Source organism: Equus caballus, chromosome 10 (assembly GCF_041296265.1).
Source record: "Equus caballus isolate H_3958 breed thoroughbred chromosome 10, TB-T2T, whole genome shotgun sequence".
Lineage (NCBI taxonomy): Eukaryota > Metazoa > Chordata > Mammalia > Perissodactyla > Equidae > Equus > Equus caballus.
Window position 1 is genome coordinate 22,278,923 of NC_091693.1, and position 21,476 is coordinate 22,300,398.

Consider the following 21,476-nt stretch of genomic DNA (forward strand, 5'->3'; position numbering starts at 1 on the left):
CTCAGGTTCTCTGGGAAACTTAGAAGAATGCAAATTCCTGAGTCATACCTCTCACCTCCTAAACCAGAACCTCTGGGACGAGTCTAGGACTGTGCATTTTTAACAATGGCCTCATGCACCCCTAATTTTGAACCTATTCACCCTAAATCCTGGAATATGTCCCCATCACCACTCTCACATTATAATGATATGGATTCAAGACAGATACTCTCCAGCAAAGAATCAGCCATGAGTGCTCCAGTAACCAGACCCTCTGATGTCCACTTCCGGCCACGGCAAGGTCAGGTTGGCTCACTGGTGGAACTGCTCAGTCCCTGAGCCTTGAGGGCCGAGTGCTGAGCTCCCTTTTCAGAGCCTGACATCCCCAGGTGAACAAGGCCTCGTGTACACCTAAGCCTGCTACCACACTCAGGTTCCTTATGGTTCCAATAAAGATCACCCTTCGCCTTGAATAGTGGGTCCTGATGTCACACTCCCTGATTTGAATCCTGCCCTGCTGGCCCAAGCTATGTGCCTTTGAGCAAGTTACTTAACTCACCTATGTCTCAGTTTATCTGTAAAATCATATCTGCCTCACAGGTTTGTCGTGGGAAGTAGATGTAGTTAAAACAGTGCCTGCGAAACAGGTAGTTAAGAAAAGTATTATCAGTCCTGGTAAGGAAGGAGTCCCTCTTTCCTCCCATCTTCTGGGTCTCTCCATCCTTCATCGTCAATGAAGACTTCTTCAGTGAAGCTTTCCCTCACTAGGCCAAATTCCCCAATTTCTGGCCCTCCACAGAACCATGTTCCTCTCCTTTTAATCGCTTTATTGACTTGCAGTTTTATATTTCCTGTATTTAGATGTGTATTCCCCATCTGGATTTGACTGAAATCGTTTGAATTGGTCACAACAACAGGTCAACCTATTGTTGAATAGGTCACATAGGCATGTGGTTCAAAACTTAAAACTGTATAAAAAGGTGCATTTATGAGTCTTACTCTTAGCCTGTTCTCAGTCCTCAGCCCCAGTTTTCCCTTGACCATCTGCCTCCTACAGGTAAACTTGTTGATTGTGAGTCCTTCCAGTATTTCTTTTGTCAATACAAGCAAGTAGATATTTATTTTTTCTCCCTTTTCTTTTCAAAAAGCAGCACACTATATCCACTCTCTTGTACCTCTGCTGTATTTAATTATCGCCGAGCAGCAGCATAGCACCTAGCAGGGAACTGAGGAAGAGAAGACTATCCTGTAAGCCAAATTCAGGTACTCATTTAATAGTCCATTATTGAAGCCTTCTGTGCAAGTTTTTGTTCTGAGCACTGGGGATACAAAAATATTGCAGAGTTTCTGTCTGAGGAACTCATAGTCCATTTTGGAGGGCACTCAAGTCAGCAGAGAATGATGGTCTAGGAAGACAAATGATCTTCAGTCATCCCTGTACAGAGATGCTTCTCTATATCCTCTATTGGATGCTTTCTATACTTCCTATCCTTAGCACCACTTATTATAGTTGCAATTTTATATTTAAGAATTATATTACTGTAATTGAGACCGACCCGGAAGGTATTCCAGAATGCTATCTGAAAAAGTGGCCTCTAAAATGACTCATGAAAGAACGGTTAGAGTATCTAATATTCTCTCATTGCTTCCTTGTGCCAAGCAGTTCAAGGAAGGGAAAGTATTTGCAAATTCCTGGGAGCATGTGACACTGCAGGCATTTGGAGAGGACAGAATAATGGAAGATGATAAGGGAGAATCTGTTTTGTGTTTGCTTGTGTACAGCCTTAAAAGCATTCTCTTGAGATCTGGTTCTAGTCTGTAATTAATAAACGAATTCAGGGTTTGATGGAGGGTATAAAAAATAAAGATGGTTGTGGTATAGAAAAAAGGAGGTGGTTGGTGAGCCACCTCCTTGTAGGGGCCAGTGAAGTGGCATATTCAGTAGTAATTGAAATAAATGGACTAAAGCAATGAGGGTGGGTAGAGGGGCTGGTTCAGGAATTATTTTTACAGGAATGGGTGGCCAGTGTGACAGTGACACATAGGTTATGTTTTGGGTTGATCCTCTGACCTGTTCACATCAACCTCCAGTAACCTACAATCCAGATAACTCTCCATTCTTGATTTATTGTGTAATAGTGACTGCTAGGTGAGAAACAGAATAAAGGGAACGTCAGTCTGGAGGGGAAAAGGACTTCTACTTTTAGAGTTGCTGAGTTTGAGGAGCTGTGGGAGTGGAGAAGGCACTACATTTTGGTGCTATGTTAATAAAATCTTTTCATTAGAATTTAGTGGATACAAACTTAGTGAAGATTCTCTCCATCTCCATGCCCAAACCCCAAATATGTTTTACTTAAGCCATTCAAAATTTTGAAATGCATATGTTTATGAATTTTTGCCATAAGAGGATCATATTACAAATACTGTTCTGGAGATCAATATTTCATCCTTTCAAGAAGTCACTTTTCAAAAATACTGGTGATTCTATAATTAGCTTTGTAATGGCTACAGACTGTTCTATTGAAGAGATGTGTTCAACTTACCAAACTCTTCACCTCCTGATGCACATTCAGGATATTCCTAGTTTTTAAAATATTTACCAAATTTCTATGGTTAATATATAGAGTTTTTAACAAAGATTCTTAACAGGAATTTCTAGATCAATGAGAATGAAAAATTTAAATTGTTTCGATAATTCTAAATTGCCCTCTAAAAAGAATGTACAGATTATATTCTCTACTACCCCACCTCCTTTGCCTGCATAAAACAATAGCTAATATTTCTTATTGTTTACAGTCACGCACCGCATAACATTTTGGTCAAGGATGGACACTATGTATGACAGTGGTCCCATAAGATTAGTACCAGAGAGCCTAGGTGAGTAGTAGGTTTGTGTAAGTACACTCTACGATGTTCACTCGACGACAAAATCACCCAACAATGGGCCCTGTTGTTAAGCGATGCATGACTATATTTTATTTGAGAATGATGCCAAACAAGATAATAGCATATCTCATCATTTAATCATTCTCAGATGCCTGTTGACTGAAAAAAAGTTTGGGTAGATACTAATGAAGGAGTTTATTCAATAATCAAAGTGAGGAACGCCGGCTCTTGGAAACTTCAGCAGAATGCTCTCGTGGAGCTGCTCCGAGGTGTACAGATCTTCATGCAGTTTACATACCTTTTCTCTTAGCAGTGTACGTGCAGACAGGCTTAGGGCTTATGCATCTAAGGATCAAATATGTCAAAAGGGAGAGGGTACATCTGATTTTTGTCTAGATTACACAGTGAAGTTAAGAATTTCTTGGTTACACATCAAACACGTTCTGGGATACCAACGTTATCTATGTGTGGACCGAGGCAAGGACTAGGGTCCTTAGTTTTCCTTCAGTCTCTAAGATGCGGCTGGGGATGTAGGCGCGAGTTACCGTTTATCTCTTCATGTGGCTGACTTCTCCAGCTGGCATCTTCAGTCATGAGGTGTGGGGTTGCAAAGTCATTTTGACACAGGCTCAAGATGGCCTGCACGGCTGCTTCACAGCACAGCAGGATTTTTATTACACTGACTTGAAGCCTATGTAGTTTGCTGGCAAGATTCAGCTGTTGGACCAGGGAGAGGGGTCCCAAAAGTTTGCTCATATGCCCTTTTTTCTTTTTAGAAATACTGTATATGTTTGAAGCCTCACCCGTCTTGCTTCACTACCAGAGGCAGCCACATTCCCAGGCCCCCGTGGGCATCATTTTCACAGAGCCCCGTCCTCACTCCAAGAGGCTAAACAGAATACAGCCCGGGCCGCGTCGGCCTTGGCTGGGCTCCGGCCGCTGAAAACTTACTCAGCTCAGTGCTGTCGATCAACAGCGAGGAGGGAAAGGCAAGGAGGTGCCCAAAGGCGATTTCAATTTCTTCTCATTGCGGTGAGTCGTAGCCGCCGGGGTCCGATCGCCGAGATGGGCGTGGCCGCGTGACGTCACAGAGCTGGCCGGCGGCCAGAACTCAAACTTTGATGAGGGCGCCGGGGTCCAAGTCGGATCAGAAGCGTCCCTAGGGACAGCCAGAGACGGGGCTTCGGGGTCACCGCACCCGAATGCGAATCGTTTTGGAAATGAATTCAGCCGTTGGTAGCTGCCAGTGGAGACTTGAGACGCTCAGCATCCGATGGGTCGAGGTCTGTGCGTGGCTGCGGAGGGAGGGGCCTGTGAGGCCACTGAAGGGCGGTTCTGGGAGTTTCTTTGGGTTCAGTCTCTGGGGAGTCTTGGCTTGGATAATCTGCCGTTTGGCGGTCAGTATTAAGCACGTGAAGAGATTAACGACTGAGGGTCCGACTGTCGGCATTTGTTGTTGGTGTGGGTGATTCTGCTTGTGGGGTCAGTAATTAACAACTGGAGGGGTAGATGGGTATCGGTAAACGCAGTGTCTTGTTCGGGTTCGCGACTCACTGTGGGGCTCAGACATGGAGAAGCCTGAGGAATAGGGTGTTAATGAACAAGTTTTCCTAGTGCAGATTTTTTTTTTAGTGAGGAAGATTGGCCCTGAACTATCTGTTGCCAATATTCCTCTTTTTTTTCCTCCCCAAAGCCCCAATGCATAGTTGTATCTCCCAGTTGTAGGGCATTCTAGTTCTACGTGGGACGAACCCACAGCATGGCTTCATGAGCCGTGTGTAGGTTCTCACCAAGGATCCAAATTGGCAAACCCTGGGTTGCTGAAGCAGAGGGCATGAACTTAACCACTTGCCCTGGGCCGGTCCCTCTAGTGCAGATTTCGCATTTAACTTGAAGTCTTTTTTTTTATTTTATTTGTTTTAGGGGGAGGCCAGTGTATGTCTGTGGAGAGGCATGAGGCTGAAGGTTTGGAGAACGTGTGTCCCTGGAGAGTAGGTAGGTTGCGTCTCAGATCTTGACTGCTGGAAACAGACGATGATACTTTCATCCAGCTGATCCGAATTCACTTCACTCCTTCAAGCCCGTGTCTTCCTCAAGGTACTAATTAAAAACACTTGTCACATACAGTCTAGTCATTATCTTCTTAAAGTAGATAGCTATGCTGCTGTATGACTGCAGGCCCTGGCTTTTTGATGGCCGTCAGCTGGTAGGCCAACCTCAGGTCCTGGAGGCCTCCTATATTCCTCCTCACATGGCTTCTAAAGTCTATGGTCTATGTTATAAAACATGTGTTTTGTTTTTCTTGCCTCCAGGTTGACTCCATGTTTTCTTGGCTATTTCAATACTTTTGTGTTTATTCTGCAGAAGTAAAAACATCTCCATTGCCCTAAGCTCTGATCAGTGAAAACCATTGCATGTGTGTGTGTGTTTTAAATCTTTTTGTGCTACTTTCTTATTTGGAGTGATCTGTATAACATAGGTATCAGTTGATTTTATCACTTAATTTCTAATTATAAATATATGTCCATGGTATAAAATGATTACACATTTCCTTAATGGCGGCAATAGTGTCACATCAGGTGCGTGAACTAGTGACAAGGTGACTAGAGTCACATTAAATGTGTACATTAATTCGGATAACTTGACATATATTCAGATATAGTTTTTTGCAACACCTTGGGATTCTCTGCTTATTCGGGTTTTCCCACCCAAGGCCAGGATTTGTTGTGTCTTTTCGTGTATGTCTCAGACATTTCTGGTTATACTTATTCGTAGGTAGTTTATACTTCTTTGCAATTATAAGTAGTGCCTTTTAGAAAAATTCCCTACTTCTAAACTTTGCACTCTAATGGAGCAATTGAATTGCTCTTGGTATTACTGAAAGTGAAAGTTTCAGTGGATTTCTTTACATTTTCTAGGTGAGCAGTTTTAGTATCTGCCAATAATTTTGGCTCAAGAGTGAGTGGCATGAACAAAGCTGTCTTTTTAAGTGTTTTCCCCCCTCAGCCATGTGCTTTGAACAAGTCTTTCCAGGGGATGTTGTGAAATTAAGAGAACTAATATGTCTCAACATGTATAGCATCTACCAGGATACAAATTTCTATGAACTGCTTTATCTGCCTCTCACTAGTTTTGCTATTTAAAATTTTGTATATTATTCAGTGTATTAGTTTTCTATTGCTGTGTGATAAATTACCACAAAGTTAGTGGTTTAGAACGGCACACATTTGTCATTTCACAGTTTGTATAGGTCAGAGGTCCAGGCGCATTTCACCAGGGACTTCTGCTTTCAGTGTCACAAGGCTGTAATCGTGATGTCAGCCAGAATGCGTTCTCATTTGGAGGCTCAGCTGGGGAAGAATTTGCTTCCAAAGTCACTCAGGTTGTTGGGAGAGTTCCTTGCTGCTGTATGACTGCAGGCCCTGGCTTTTTGATGGCCGTCAGCTGGTAGGCCAACCTCAGGTCCTGGAGGCCTCCTATATTCCTCCTCACATGGCCACCTCTGTGGGCAGTTCAGAACATAGCTGTTTGCTTCTGCGAGACCAGCAAGACAGAATCACATTCCAGTCTCTAAGACACGGTCTTCTATAATGTAACATAATCATGGGAGTGATGTCACATCACCTTTGGTGTATTCTGTTGGCTAGAAGGAAGTCACAAATCCCACCCACACTCAAGGGGAGAGGATTATACAGGTGTGACAACTGGAAACCAGAAATCATGGGGCCATCTTAAAATTCTGCCTACATGTTAAGTTTAAAGTGTTTTCTAATTTCCACTTTCTTCGACTCGTATGAGTTTAATAATTTTCAAATATATGAGGATTTTTCAGTTTTGTTTCTGTTATTGATTTTTAGCTTAATTGCATGACATTTGGAGCACATGCTTTGTATTATTTCAGTCCTTTGAAATGAATGGAGACTTGTCTTCTGACCAAATGTATGACTGACTTTTGTAAAAGTTTCATATGTACTAGAAAAGTGTGTGTGTGTATCTTCTTGAGTGCCGGCTCTGCTCATGACCCTTAAGTCATGTTTGCTCTTCACATTGCTAACATTCTTCATCCTTCTTAATTTTTGGTCTGCTTTTAGTCTTTCAGTGAGGAAGAGAGATATATTAAAGTTTCTTACCTAAATGTGAGTTTTCAATTTCTCCTTCTAGTTTTGTTGATTTTTGTTTTATATATTTTAAATTCATGTGGTTAATTGTTAGATGGTCCTGGTGAGAACATTTTAGCATTAAGAAATACTCCTCTATTCTATTAATTATTTTTTCTCTTGAAGTCCTCTCTGTCCGTTAATGTTTTCATATTATATCTTTTACAATCCTTTCAATCTTTCTTTATTCTTATGTATTAGATGTAGAAATGTTGAGAGGTTAAAAATGGTTTTATCTTCCCACAGAGATTTTTTTCCTCTGCTTCTCCCAGGTGCTAATGGTTCCTAGCAATCCAAATTCATATTTCTTTAAGGGGTTGAGAATTTTCTGGCTCACTCACTAATTTGAGATTGCACTACAGTCCACCTTTATTTTTAGGGCACTGTCTTCAGGATCTCAAGTCAAAGAGCCAGAGTTTCCAGGGCCCCTGAGCTTGGTAGATCCTGGACTCTTAGCTTGTGTTCCTCTAACCCTGTTTTGGTGTCACAAGCACAGCCCAGTATCTAAACCACCTCCTCTGTTATTGACAGGGACCCTGTGGGGAAAGTGACCCCAAGTGGAAGAGTCACTTCTCTGCATTTGAGTTTTTCCCAGATCTCAGCCCCGTACTTTCAAAGGTGAATACTTGGTTCATTTATTTTTAATATCACTTCTAATAAATATTTAAGAGCTAAATTTCCTTCCAATACTCCAGTTTAACATAGGTTTACATATATTGTGCTTTCCTTGCCATTTAATACTAAATAATTCAGAGTTTTCATTTATATTGCCTTTTTAATTTGAAGGTTTTTAATGTGATTTTTTTTCTAGGTATGCAGGTTTTTGTTTCTGTTCCAATTAATTTGTTGAGTTTCTCATTCCTGTTGATTTCTAGTTCTGGTGCATTGTGGTCAAGGAGTAAGCTTCTTTGATATTAATTTTTGAAATTTGTGAAAATGTCTTTCTATGGCCTACTTTGCTCTATAAAGATTTACATTTTTATGTTTGCATGTGTGTATATTCTGGAAAGGCAGATGCCCTTTCTAGGGCAACAGGAGTTTTTCCATTAAAGTGAATGTGCATAATGCCAAGAAATCATCAGGAAATTCTGCCCATTGCTTGTAGGAGGGACATGAGGGCTCATGGATAGGGAGCACTGAAATTTGGATATGGCCAAGATGTTGCATCCCTGTCATCCTTCCCATGAATAATCCTTAAATAATTGTATAGTTACAGTTTTATAGTCTTTAATAATCCTATCAATAGTTTTACACCTTTTTTCTTGGTTTGGCGCTATAAGGAGGCAGATCTGATAGCCCTGGTGCTTAGAGGAAAGTGATTCTAGGTTGGAGATCAAGGGGGAATACATGTACCCAGAAATCAAAGAACAGTTGCTGCAGAGTTCTATGGGTTTGAGGATTTAGAAAAGATATGGCCAGAAGGAGTGGAAGCAAAAACTCAAGGTAATTCGGCAGAGTTAATGACCTTATCATGTGAGCCTTTCTGACTCCTTGTTTTTCTTTGATTTTCTGCTTTGGAGTGAGTGTTGGGGCATGCTCCTTTTCCATTTCTCTGTTTGTGGAAGAAGGTTGCTCCGTGTGTGCACGCGCACACACACACACGTGCATTGAGTTCTAGGGGCTGTTTCCAGAACTCCCGTTATTCACTATGGCTGTATACTACCTTCTGGTGTGATATTGTGGATAGTAAACTTTTCAGGCAGTTCTACAGAGGACTGAACGTTGATTGTGATGTTATCTGGTTAAGAAAGTACAATAGTGGTTAAAGTGGTGAGCTTTGGAGAGAAAAAGGCCTTGGTTTGAATTTCAGCTCTGCCTCTTAGAAAGTGTGTGGCTCTGGACAGGATACTTTATCTCCAGGTGTTAAGTCTTGACTTTCCATTGTTTAAAAATGGGTCTAGTGATTTGGTAGTTCTAGGTTGGTGGTGAGGGTTAAATAAGAAAATGCTTACGAAAAGTGATTTATTTAGCATGTTAATCTTCGTACTGTTTGCACTGCCTTGAGATCTAAACATTGCGGTTTTCTAAAGGAAACTTTTAAGTATTGGGGTTTTATGTTAGAGGACACCTATATTGGTTTTCTATTGGTTCTGTAATAAATTAACATAAACTTAATGGCCTAAAACATCACCAGCTTATTATATTACAGTTCCACAGAGTAGAAGTTCAACATGGGTCTCACTGGGCTAAAATCAAGGTATCTGCGGGAGTGTCCTCTTTTCTGGGTGTTCCAGAGGAAAGTCTGTTTCTTTGCCTTTTCGGGCTTCTAGAGGCCATCCGCACTTCTAAGCTGCAGGCTCCCTTTCCCCCCGTCTTCAAAGCCAGCAATGGTGTGTGGCGTTCTTGTCACATCCCAACTCTCTGGTATCTTCTGCCTCCGTTTTCTGGTTGTAAGGACCCTGCGATTACCTTGGGTCCACCTGAATAATCCAGGAAATCTCCCTGTTTTTAGGTCAGCTGATGAACAGCTGTCATTTCATCAGCAATCTTAATTCCCCTTTCTGTGTGATGTAACATACTCACAGGCTCCTGGGATTAGAATGTGGGTATCTTTGATTCTGCCTACCACAGCCCCTATAGCAACACTGACAAAATGTGTGGCCCAAAGGAATGTACCACTTAAAGTGAATTTGCTTTTGAGTCCTTAGAGTCAAATGAAGTAAGGAGAAGATAGTTCCAGGACCAGGAGAGCATCATTTTTGGGGATACTGTTAACTTGAATTGTAAGATCTATGACCAGAATTTCAGCGACAATCTAGAAGGGTAAAATCACAGAGATCCCAGTTACTGGCCGTTTTCTCAGAATGGAATAAAATGACCAAGGTCCAGGTGAGTTTTACATATTTAATTATCCCCCCTCTCTTTTATGATGTGTTGATGGAGCCTTATAAAAATGGATTTGATTAATTGGAAAAGTACACATTGATAAAGGCCTGAATCTGGAGAAAAATAAATCAACCATAAAGTCAATATCAGGGCATACTTGGAATGGTGGAAAGGCAGGTCATAGAATCTGCTTAGAATTTTAAAAGTCAGAATACTAATACAAAACTGGAAGACCTGATGGGTTATTTATATTGAGCTACCAGATTATCTCCAACATTTTTGGCAGGCAGTTCCAGCAGGAGAAACACAAAATGTTAAATGATTTGCATTTTTGTACAGAGAAAGTGAATCATTTCCCTGGGAAAGTAAGATTGGCACTGAGCTAACATCTGTTGCCAATCTTCCTCTTCTTTTTTTTCCCTCCCCAAAGCCCCAGGACACAGTTGTAGATCTAAGTTGTAGGTCATTCTAGTTCTATGTGGGATGCCGCCTCTGCATGGCTTGATGAGTGGTGTGTAGGTCAGCGCCCAGGATCTGAACCAGTGAATCCCACCTGGACCAGTGAATCCCAGGCCACCGAAGTGGAGTGCACAAACTTAACCACTCAGCCATGGGGCCAGCCCCTAATACATTTCTTGATGGCCCTTCCTACAGTGGGCAGTGGCTTCAATAGCAGCTTTCTGGTGTATGTAAGAAGAGGTTTCCTGTAGCTGTTTCTCTATTTCCCATATGTGTGTGTGTGTGTGTGTGCAGTATGTTCATACTTTCTTATTGGGGCATAACATACATATAGTATGTGAATTTTTATAGATTTGTACACCCGTGTAATTACCATGCATGCCAAGATCAACATTTATTGAACCTAAGTTGTTTCTTTTTTAAAAAATTTTATTGGGGTCATATTGGCTTCAAGATTGTGTAAATTTCAGGTGTACATCACTATATTTGAGTTTCTGTGTAGACTGCGTTGTATTTACCACAAAAAGTCCAGTTATTTTTGAAGAAGATTAGCCCTGAGCTAACATCTGTGCCCATCCTCTATTTTATGTGGGACGCCTGCCACAGCATGGCTTGACAAGCAGTGTGTAGGTCTGCACCTGGGATCTGAACCGCCAAACCCAGGGCCGCTGAAGCAGAACGTGTGAACTTAACCGCTGCGCCACCAGGCCAGTCCCCCAAAAGTCCAGTTTTTATCTGTCACCATACATATGTGCCCCTTTACCCCTTTCACCTTTCCCCATCCCCTTCCCTTTTGGTAACCACCAATCTGTTCATATTGTGTTTGTCTTTCTCTGTGTGACTTACTGTGCTGAGCGTAACACTATGGTTATTGCTATAGAGTTTCTTCAATACCCTTCTGGTATTGTGGCTTTTTTTCAGATGTAAAACCTAAGTTAGGGACAAATGGATGGTTTCAATGACCTCTCAGACCATTTTGCTGAATTGGATTTTGAGTACACACCTACCAGTAGAGTTTAAAGTCACATTCTCTGCTAAAGACTCGGGATGTAGGGACCCGCGATATCTTTTTAACTGCATCCTGGTCTTAGGTAATGTAGTATTCTTCCCAAATTATCCAAAGTCAATTTTTGTCTGCCTTCCTGTATTAGTTTCCTGTGGGCACCATAATAAATTACCACAAACTAGGTGGTTACAACAACAGCAATGTATTCCCCTCACAGTTCTGAAGCCCAGCGGTCTGAAATCTAGTTGTCAGTAGGGCTGTGCTCCCTGCAGAGCTGTAGGGGAAATTCCCTCCCTTGCCTCTTCCAGCTTCTGGTGGCCGTCTGCATCCTTTAGCTTGTGGCCCCATCACTCCAGTCTTTGCCTCTGTCTTCACGTTACCTTCTCTGCTTCTGTTTATCTATCTCCTTTTGCCTGTCTCTTATAAGAATACTTGTCATTGGATTTAGGGCCTGCCCAGACTATCCAGGATTATTGTCTCATTTTAAGATCCTTAACTTAATTACATCTGCAAAGACGCTTTATCCAAATGAGGTATCAATCACAGATTCTGGGGATCAGGAAGAGGACATATCTTTTAGGGGGCCACCATTCTAACCTACTACATTCTCTTTTTCTCATCTTTTGTTGTTAAATGAGTAATATACAAATAATTTGTTTGTGAAATATACAGAACAATATGGAAATGAATAGAACAAATAAAGTTGCCCTTTCAAATCCTTCTCTACTCATTGCTTAAGAGAGAAAATAATTCTTAATGGTTTACTCTGTTTTTAGTAACATCTATATTCACATATGTACATGTACACATTTATGTACATATACACACATATTTATTGTGAAAATCTTTTTCCATTACTGAGATCATAGTAAACAGATTGTTACTTGGTTTATTCCAATAGTAACCTGTCCTGGAGAGCTTTCCATTCAAATATATATGGATCTACCTTATCGCATTTAAGGATTGCGTGATATTTTCTAGCATGGATATGCCTTAATTATGTACTCTGTTCATGTAAAAGTATATTTTAATGGTTCACATTTCTTTTTTACTATTGTAAACAATGAAGCCATAAAATTTCTTTAAAACACATCATTCTGGATATATGTTAAAGCTTTTTAAGTTAGATTCTTAAAGGTAAAATCTATGAGTCAAATGGTACCTGGAGTTAAATTTTTTGTGGTTGCTCCAAAATTGCCATTCTAAAAGTCTTCAACACTCCTTCACAGAGTTTATGAAAGTCCCTGTTTTTCCCACATCCTTGCCATTATTTAATATCATAGTTTTTAAATCTCACAAATCTGAGAAATAAAAGCAATGCCATTCTTTAAGGTTATAGAGTCTAGTGTTTCATTTAAGAGCACAAACTCTCTCGCCAGGTTTACTCATTCATATTTTGCACTGGTCTTTAATTACTTTCTGTGATCTTATTCTGATTATTTAATCTCTCTGCAGGCCTGTCCTTATCTGAAAAATGGGAACTATAATGGAATTGATGTGAAAGGATTATTGTGAAGATTAATATATATCAGAGTTTTTCAACCTCAACACTGTTGACTTTTTTGACTAAATAATTCTTTGTTGTGGGATGGGTGTCCTGTGCATCATAGAATGTCTAGCAATGTCTCTGGCCACTACTCGTTAGATTTCAGTAGCTTCCCCCTCCCCCAGTTATGACAACCTAAAATGTCTACAGACATTGCCATGTGTCCACTGTTCCAAAATAATCACCCCTAGTTGAGAACCACTGATATATGTATATACTTACATAAGATATATCTATCTTAGAACACTGCACGTCATTTAATAAGTGCTATCAGAATTAGTTTTACTATTATTGTTACTTGCATTATTACTGGTGATTTTGAACATATTTTAATGTATTTATTAGCCATTTGTATTCTGTGAATTGCCCAATCAAATCCTTTGTGCCGATTTTGTTTTTTTTTTTCCTGATCTCTAGGAAAAAAATAGTGTCAGGGATATTAATCTTCATCTTTGTTTTGCAAGACATTTTCTACTTGGTTATTGTCAGTGTCATTTTGCATGTTGATCTTTATCCAGACCCAACATATTTCCAAAGATAGACCATGTTTCTGAGCCATAAAACAAATCTCAAGAAATGTAAAAGGATTCAGATCTACCAGCTTGATAATTGGCTTTCTATTTTTCCAAGCTATTCTTCGTTTCCTTTTTTCCCTTCTTCTGCCTTCTTTTGTATTAATTAATTTGATTACCTTTTATCTTCATCATTGGCCTATTAACTATACGTTTGTTTTCTTTTGTGGTTGATAGACTGTGATGTTAACTATACACCTTATATCTTCAAGTAATATTCTATCGCGTCATTCATATTATAAGAACCTTACAACAGCGTGCTTCCATTTCTTCTGTCCCAGCCTTTGTGCTATTGTTGTCATATATTTTACTTCTTTTTATTTTAGAAATCCCGCAATACATTTTTATTATTGCTTTAAACAATCAATTACCTTCTAAAGGTATATAGAAAGATAAACATTTTATATTTACTCACGTTTTTCATTTCTGCAGCCTTTCATTTGAGTAGGTCTAGATTTCCCTTTGAAGGACGTCCTTTAATGTTTTTGCTAGTACATGCCTGCTGCTGATGAATTCCTTTAACTTTTGCACATCTGAAGAAGATTCTATTTTGACTTCATTTTTGAAAGGTATTTTCACTGGGTATGGAATTCTAGGTTGGCACTTTTCTTCTTTCAATACTGTAAAGATGTTTTTCCACTGCCTTCTGATTTGTATCGCTTACAGGAAAAGTCTGCAGTCATCCGATTTGTTCTTGTGTATGTAGTAAATTTATTTTCTCTGGCTGTTTAAAAATTTTCCTCTTTTTTCAGTTTCCTATTGAATAGTTCCTATTGCTATATCTTCAAGTTCACTAATCTTTTCTTCTTCAGTGTCTAATCTGCTGTTAATCACATCCAGTGAGTATATTGCTCATCTTAGACTTCTTTTTCATTTCTAGAGTTGGAATTGGGTCTATTTTATACCTTCCATATTACTCCTTATCTTGTCTTGCTTTCCTCTACCTTCTTAAATGTATGTATGTATAACATTTGTTTTAATATTCTTGTCTATTAATTCTAGTATATCTGTCATTTCTGGTTTTGTTTCTTTTGATCCTTGCTCTTCATATGGGTCATATTTTCTCTCTTTTCATATCTAGTAATTTTTGATTGGGTACCAGGCCTTATAACTTTTTTATTATTGAGTAATGGCCTTTTTTAAATTCCTTCAAATATTTTGGAGTTTTGTTTTTGAATGCAATATAATTTGCTGTACCAACATTTCTCAGTAGGAGGGTATGGGTACTACTGGCATTTTGAGCTTGACAATTCTTCCTGTTGTGACTGTTATGTGCTTTACAGGATATATAGCATTCTTGGTCCACGACTATTAAATACCATAGGGCCCCAGTCAGTGTGACAATCTGAAATATCCTCACAAATTTCCATATCCTCCTTGATAGACCACCTAAAGTCTGAATTCCTACTTGTTTATTTTTTCTTTTGTTTCCCTTGTCCGTGTAGACATTGTATTCAAAAAGATCCGTCTAAGACCGATGTCAGTATACTGCTGATGTTTTCTTCTAGTTTTATGGTTTCATGTCTTACTTTCAAGTCTTTAATCTATTTTGAGTTAATTTTTGTGTATGTCTCTGGCCTAATTTTATTTTTTAAAATTATTTTATTATTTTCCTTTAAGATTGGCACCTTAGCTAATGACCGTTGCCAATCTATCTTGTTTTTTTCCCCTCCTTCTTCTCCCCAAAGCCCCCCAGTACATAGTTGTATATTCTAGTTGTGAGTGCCTCTGGCTGTGCTATGTGGGATGCCGCCTCATCATGGCTTGATGAGCAGTGCCATGTCTGTGCCCAAGATCTGAACTGGAGAAACCCTGGGCCACTGAAACAGAGTGCACAAACTTAACCACTTGGCCATGGGGCAGCCCCCCTGGCCTAATTTTAAAATCTACATGGATGATCCTATTTCTTGTTTTTATTTGAGAATAATTTCAGCTACATAGAAACTCTCCTGAAGAGATTCTATCTAGTCATTTCTCTCTAGGTAATATTTTTATACAGATGACCCCCAAATTTGTCCTCTTGATCAACACTTTGGCTTTTTATACAGTTGAAAACTTCCACTGAGAGAACCCTAATAAATGTGATAATGGAAAGATATACCTCATTAAATATTGGTGGCTCTTAGTAGGTTGAATTGTGGTGAGCTTGACTTCAAAATCATCAATAAGTTCACATAGGAAATAAATTTTAGGAAGGCAGTTAAGTCAGGTCCCTAAGACCACCCTCACATTTGTTTATTCTCTAAAAGGACTCATAAAACTCATAAAAGCTGCTATACTTATGGTTACAGTTTATTATAGTGAAAAGCTATAGGTTGAAATTAGCAAATGTAAAGGGTGCATAGGACAGCGTCCAGAAGAAAATGGCGCATACTTCCAGTTTCCCTTTCTCAGTGGGCTTGTATAGACAGTGCTTAATTCTTCCAGCAATCATGTGACAACACATATGGAGTACTGGCAGCCAGGGAAGCTCACCTGAGCCTTTTTGCCCAGGGTTTTTACTGGGGGTTAGTTATGTGGGCCTGGAGTAACCACATGACTCAACTGAACTTCTGACACTCCAGCCTCCTAAAGGTCAGAGTGATACAGCACGGCCCAGAGCCCCAGGCAGACGAAAGCAGGTGTTCACCAAGAGTCGCATTGCTACCTTAAACTATATGGCATGGCCCCAACCCCAGGTATACAAAAATGCTCTTATAAGAGGCTAGAGGTTACCTCCCAGGTACCAGACAAGGGTCAGTCCTTTCTTTGGAACGTGCAGGGTTTGAATACCCCAAACCTGGTAAGTCAACCCTTTATTACACAGCAGTGAATAAAGCAAGGTTTTCAGCAACATTCTGCCTCATAATTTTTCAGAAATAAGAAATGTGTATGGGTACACTAAATGCCAAAGCTGGCATGGCATAGTTTCTCTGACAAGCATACCCTGGGAGATAGTGATGATGAGAGCTGAGCATTAGGCTGGTTTTACAGTAGCCATGGGGGCGACTTCTTTGGTCATCATGGTAGTGCATGCATTTTGGGTTTACCTTGACCTTTTCCATACATTGTACTAAAGCATCCACTTAAGTTTTTTCATTTGTACCAGTCCTTCAAATTTGTACTCAGAAAAAAAAAGATGGAAAGATCCAAAGTTATACTAGGATACTAACACCATTGACAATATGCAATCTTGTGGGAAGAGGGCCCTGGGTGATAAGAAAAATCTCACAAATGTCACCCTATTTTTTATGTAGGAGTAATTAGGTTACAAATCACTGCTCCCCAGTCATTCATTTGAAACTTTGTGCTTGCTTGAAGAGGACAAATGACTGATGCAAGTTCCTCAGGAGCCTGGAGGAGGAACCCCCATGGAACTTTGTTTCCAGTCTCTGAGGAGAGCACATGGCTGGCTGATGGTAGAATCCTTGAGGGTGTGTGATGAAGATGATTCTGAGACTGTGGGCAGAAACTGAAAACTGCAGCCAAATGTTTCCTTTGCAGCAAGAAGAGAAAGACAGGAAAAAGCAAGTCCCTTCTCCATATTCCTTCTGCCTGCCCATTCTCTCTAGTGCTCCATATTGGGAAAACCTAACATGAAGGCAGCCAGCAAAAGATAATGTGGTTTGCAATACCAGCCCCAGAATTACAAAGCAGACAATGGAAGAGTAGGTTGAGACATGGGAGACAATAGCTGTAATAACTAGCACAGCAACCTTCTTTAATTGTGAGTAGCTATGATGCGTGCCTCCCCCAATTTACAAATATTACAGTCTACTTATAGATGAGTGCAGAATGAAAATATATTTGTGAATAGGATGATGCTTATTCAAACAATCCTTGAATATTTGTTGTGTATAAGAAAATATGTTAGTAAAGTTATTAGTCATGATGTGTGTGTGTGTGTGTGTGTTCTTCAGTAACTTTAATGGGACATATGACACGAAACATCACTATGGTTTATGACCCTAGAATCTACCACTCTAACCGTTTTTGTATGTTTTTATGTAGTCTAAATAGCATCATGTGTTATTTTAGGGACAAATATACAGTCTAAAATCATGTGAATAAGTGGTATTTCAGATCACTGGGGAAAGGGAAGATCCTTAAGGGGTGCTGGGATTATTGATTATTGATCTGGAAAAAAAATTAGATCCCTACCTCATGTCATATATCAGGATCCATTCTCAATAGATCAAAGACCTAAATTTGAAAGGTAAAACTTAAAGATCACAATTTTGGGGAGATGACTGGATTCTGATCATTTCAAAAGGCCTCTTCTCACTGGCTTCCAACCCTGACTTCCTCATATTTCCAGTAATTGACCCGTGGAAGTGCCCCAGTAACTGACCACAAGGACTTTCCCTTCACTGGCCTCCACGGATCATTCTTGACTGATCCTCAAAAGCCTGCCGATCCTAGACTACCAGGGACCTCCATCCCATTGATTCCTCAAACCTTCCCATCTACTGACCTACAGCCAGCCACCCTGATGGGTGAATATAACAGGAATTTCAATCCTCAGGCCGGCAATTGCTGTCCCTTTGTTTTCTCAGTCTCCTCACTGGTGAGCTGGAGGTGAGTGTAGATAAGAGATGCACTAACCTAGCAGCAGGTGAGAGGTTGGGTAGTAGTGGTGTGAAGGCATGGAGGGAGGAGTCAGCATGAGAGGGTACCTGGCTGGATTCTGAAGAAGGGGTAGGATCACCAGGTTAAGGTGCTTCCTAGCCCAGGGCTGCAGTCTATCAGTGGCTGAGGAAATTAAATCAGCTTCTTGTCAGGAAACTGCCCACAGGCAAGCAGGAGGCTCTTAGCTGAAGTGTCATTTTCATTTTTGTCTCATTGTGTGATGTAGGCAAGTCCCTTACCTCTTTGAACCTTGCTTTCATGGGCGGTGTAAACAAAGGGAACAGGCTTGTCTTAGGGTGCCTGTTAGTTTGATATGTGGGCATCACAGGATGAAACACAGCGTCAATAAAAATTATCTGGAACACAAGAATTTAGTTAGGAAAGCTTTGTTGCTCATACAGTTTGCAAACTGGGGAGACACAGCCTTCTGAACAAATTGAAAGTTCGCTCCAAGGACGGGAAGGCACAGTGAGGGTTTAAAGACTAAAACCGCAGAGGCCACAGGAATGTTTTAGCAGTTCCTCGCTTAGCCTGTCCTCACATAAAAACCAGCGTCTTCTGCTGATTGGGTGCTGGGTTAGGGTGAGGCTATACTGAGCTTGGTGACCTAGATACAGAAGGAAACACCTGGTTTTGGGTGCAACTTGAGGTTTTTCTGAGAACAGAGTATGTGACTGCACCTCCATCCTGGTATGGCTGCTTGACTGTGTTTTGTTTTAGGTCCCAGTTAGCCACACAGAGTCCATTTTGTCTTTCTCTTTTAGGGGGTCCTCTGTCTCTTGTTTTAATTCCACCATAGGAAAAACATCTCCCAACTTCCATTCTTCCTCTTAGGGCTTCTGATGTCACTGTTTCCCAATTTTGTAGGCAGGAAAGCCCTGCCTCTGCCACAGGCCCCGCCCATGTAGATGGGAAGGCCCCGCCTCCACATTGACTTGGTCCCTCCCACAGTCCCAGGGGCATTCCTGTTTCCTCATCTTTCTTGGCCCACTTCCCACCACTACCTCTACACAGCCCATGCCACCTCACTTCTCCCATTCCGCACCTCTGTACCGCCTGGGCTCTTCCAAAGCCGGTACAATTCACTAAAGCTTTCTCTAGCCAAAAACATTCCTGAGGTCCTTTCTGATGAGGATCAATGCTCATTGGGAGAGAAGTCCGAGGTGTCCTGCCCTACATACTGGTCTATATCATCCTCCGGGAAGCATAGGACGTCCTGACCTGATCCAACCTGATTCCTAACCAAAGTTATAGGACCACCCAATAACAAGACCCCAGCTGCACTGATACCATTTTAATGACTTTTTAACATGGTCTTTCCTTTGTCTTGTAAATAAATAACTCACATACCTGTGCCTTACAAATTTAGCCCTAACCTTCAACCCATTGCAGCTCTTTGCTGCCCATGGGTCCTGTCCCCATGCTACTCCATGCTATTCTCTGAATAAAAGAGCACTACTGCGAGACCTTGAAAGTCCAAGAAACCTTTCTTTCAACTCCTTGGCTTGCCAAGCCCGCATCACTTCCCTTGATGGTGCTTCTCTCCGCCAAGGATTAAAGTTCTCAGCTGTATGGACACTTACACCTCCTTCAAGATGGCGGTGCCCATAGGCAACGAGAGACTCTGTGGAGGCAGGCCTCTTAAGTCTTGGTCCCCTGTGCTGACAGGAAAGGGATGGCCCTATGTTCTTGGAGTTGGCACATATGCCACGCTATCGATGGCAGTTAGGGAAATGGCGGCTTCACAGCTGAGCTATCCAGAGGAAGAGGCTACCTTCTTTGTATGTACATCTTCAAAAATGGCTACTCCACAGGTGCCAGCATGTTTCCTCCTTTAAGGGCCTCAAAAGTTCAGAATCCGAGTTCCTGGAGGTTCATCATGTGATCCGCAGCATCTTCTGCTCAAAGGTGTTACCGAGTGTGCCCAGCGGGGGGGGGGGGGGGGGGGGGGGCGGCTGTGGGGTTGCCTAGGTGACCAACTTCAGGGAAGTACTCTGTGGAAGTCTGTTGGTCAAGTGAGGTGATGAGAGGACCTGGAGGGAGGGGAGTCTTCTGTGGGGTTCCTTGTTGTGTATCAGTGATGAGAGTCTGTGGAGGTCAGTGATATGGGTCTTGGGGGTGAATGAAAGAGGTGTGTTGTGTTGATTGGTGGTTTGTGTAGTCAATAGTTGGGGTGTCTGTGGAGATTAGTGGTCAGGGGAATCTGTGAAGTTAATCGGGCAAATCTATAATTCAGTGATGGAGAGATTGTGGAGTCAGTGGTGGCATGGTGAACCTGTGTATTCAAAATGGTGTAAGAAAGTTTCACATATTGAGGTATATGGGGAAGGTATTCTGGTTTAAACCTGGTTTGGCCTGAATTGTATGTGGTGAACTAAAGAAGCCTGCCTTATGGCCTGTCAAATATACATTGTACTTCTGCTTTTTAAATGTATTTATTTTTTATTGCTGCAATTTTGATTTATAACATTATATAAATTTCAGGTGTACATAAAGCGTTTTTTTTGTTTGTTTGTTTTTATAGATTGGCACCTGAGCTAACATCTGTGGTCAACCTTCTTCTTTTGTTTTCTTCTTCTCCCCAAAGCCCCCCAGTGCATAGTTGTATATTGTAGTTGTAGGTCCTTCTGATTGCGCTATGTGGGACACCACCTCTGCATGGCCTGATGAGCAGTGCCATGTCTGCCCAGGATCCGAACTGGCGAAACCCTGAGCCACCGAAGCGGAGTGCATGAACTTAACCACTTGGCCATGGGGCTGGCCCGTGAGCTAACATCTGTGCCAATCTTCCTCTGCTTTTTGTGTGTGGGACACTGCCAAAGCATGGCTTGGTGAGCAATGCGTAGGTCTGCACCTAGGATCCAAACTCATGAACCCCAGGCCACTGAAGCGGAGTGCATGAACTTAACCACTACACCACCGGGCGTCCCTTGTACATCAGCTTTAATTATAAAAGTAAAGAATGCATTAAACATTATCCCAAAGTAAAGAGTGCACTCTTTGAAGATGCGGATGAATGCCTTCCTTCCTATCTTGCCAAAACCAGTACTCCTTTGAAGATCGGTTTCACTTCCCAGACGTCAGGGTCGCGTTGACTTGTTGCATATGTGCTAATCTGTAATTAAGTGATTAAGTAATTTGAAGCGTTGAGAAATATGTATCTTTGACATGTTTGATGTATATTCTTTGTTCTGAAAAGATATAAAAACTGTGCTGAAAACCCTGCTTCTCTGGAGTCCTTTGTTCCTTCGTGAGACTGCTAGTCCTCAGCTTGGCTCAAGTAAAACTCACCTTGTATTTTTTATCTATTGATTGGTTAGTGGTAATTTGTGTTGACAAAAACTAGGATCTTGGGAGAACAATAATGAAGGTTTGTGAGTTCACTGATTGGGAAGCCTGTGTGGTCATTGATAGGACTGTCCGGCTAGTAACTGGGG

At 41.1% G+C, this 21,476-nt stretch overlaps 1 long non-coding RNA gene across 2 annotated transcripts; it reads left to right on the forward strand.

The window, feature by feature from the left end:
• Window positions 1-1,101: 1,101 nt before the first annotated feature.
• LOC138915954 (uncharacterized) lies at window positions 1,102-21,016 on the forward strand. Of its 2 annotated transcripts, XR_011422501.1 has the most exons (8): window positions 1,102-1,242; window positions 2,776-2,856; window positions 3,642-4,148; window positions 4,789-4,962; window positions 7,554-7,640; window positions 9,671-9,851; window positions 16,668-17,137; window positions 20,564-21,016. It is a non-coding gene; the product is annotated as an uncharacterized lncRNA (long non-coding RNA). The 2 variants fall into 2 exon arrangements; XR_011422502.1 differs by lacking the exons at window positions 1,102-1,242; window positions 2,776-2,856; window positions 7,554-7,640; window positions 9,671-9,851; window positions 20,564-21,016 and having other exon boundaries at window positions 3,965-4,148; window positions 16,668-17,302.
• Window positions 21,017-21,476: the final 460 nt, after the last annotated feature.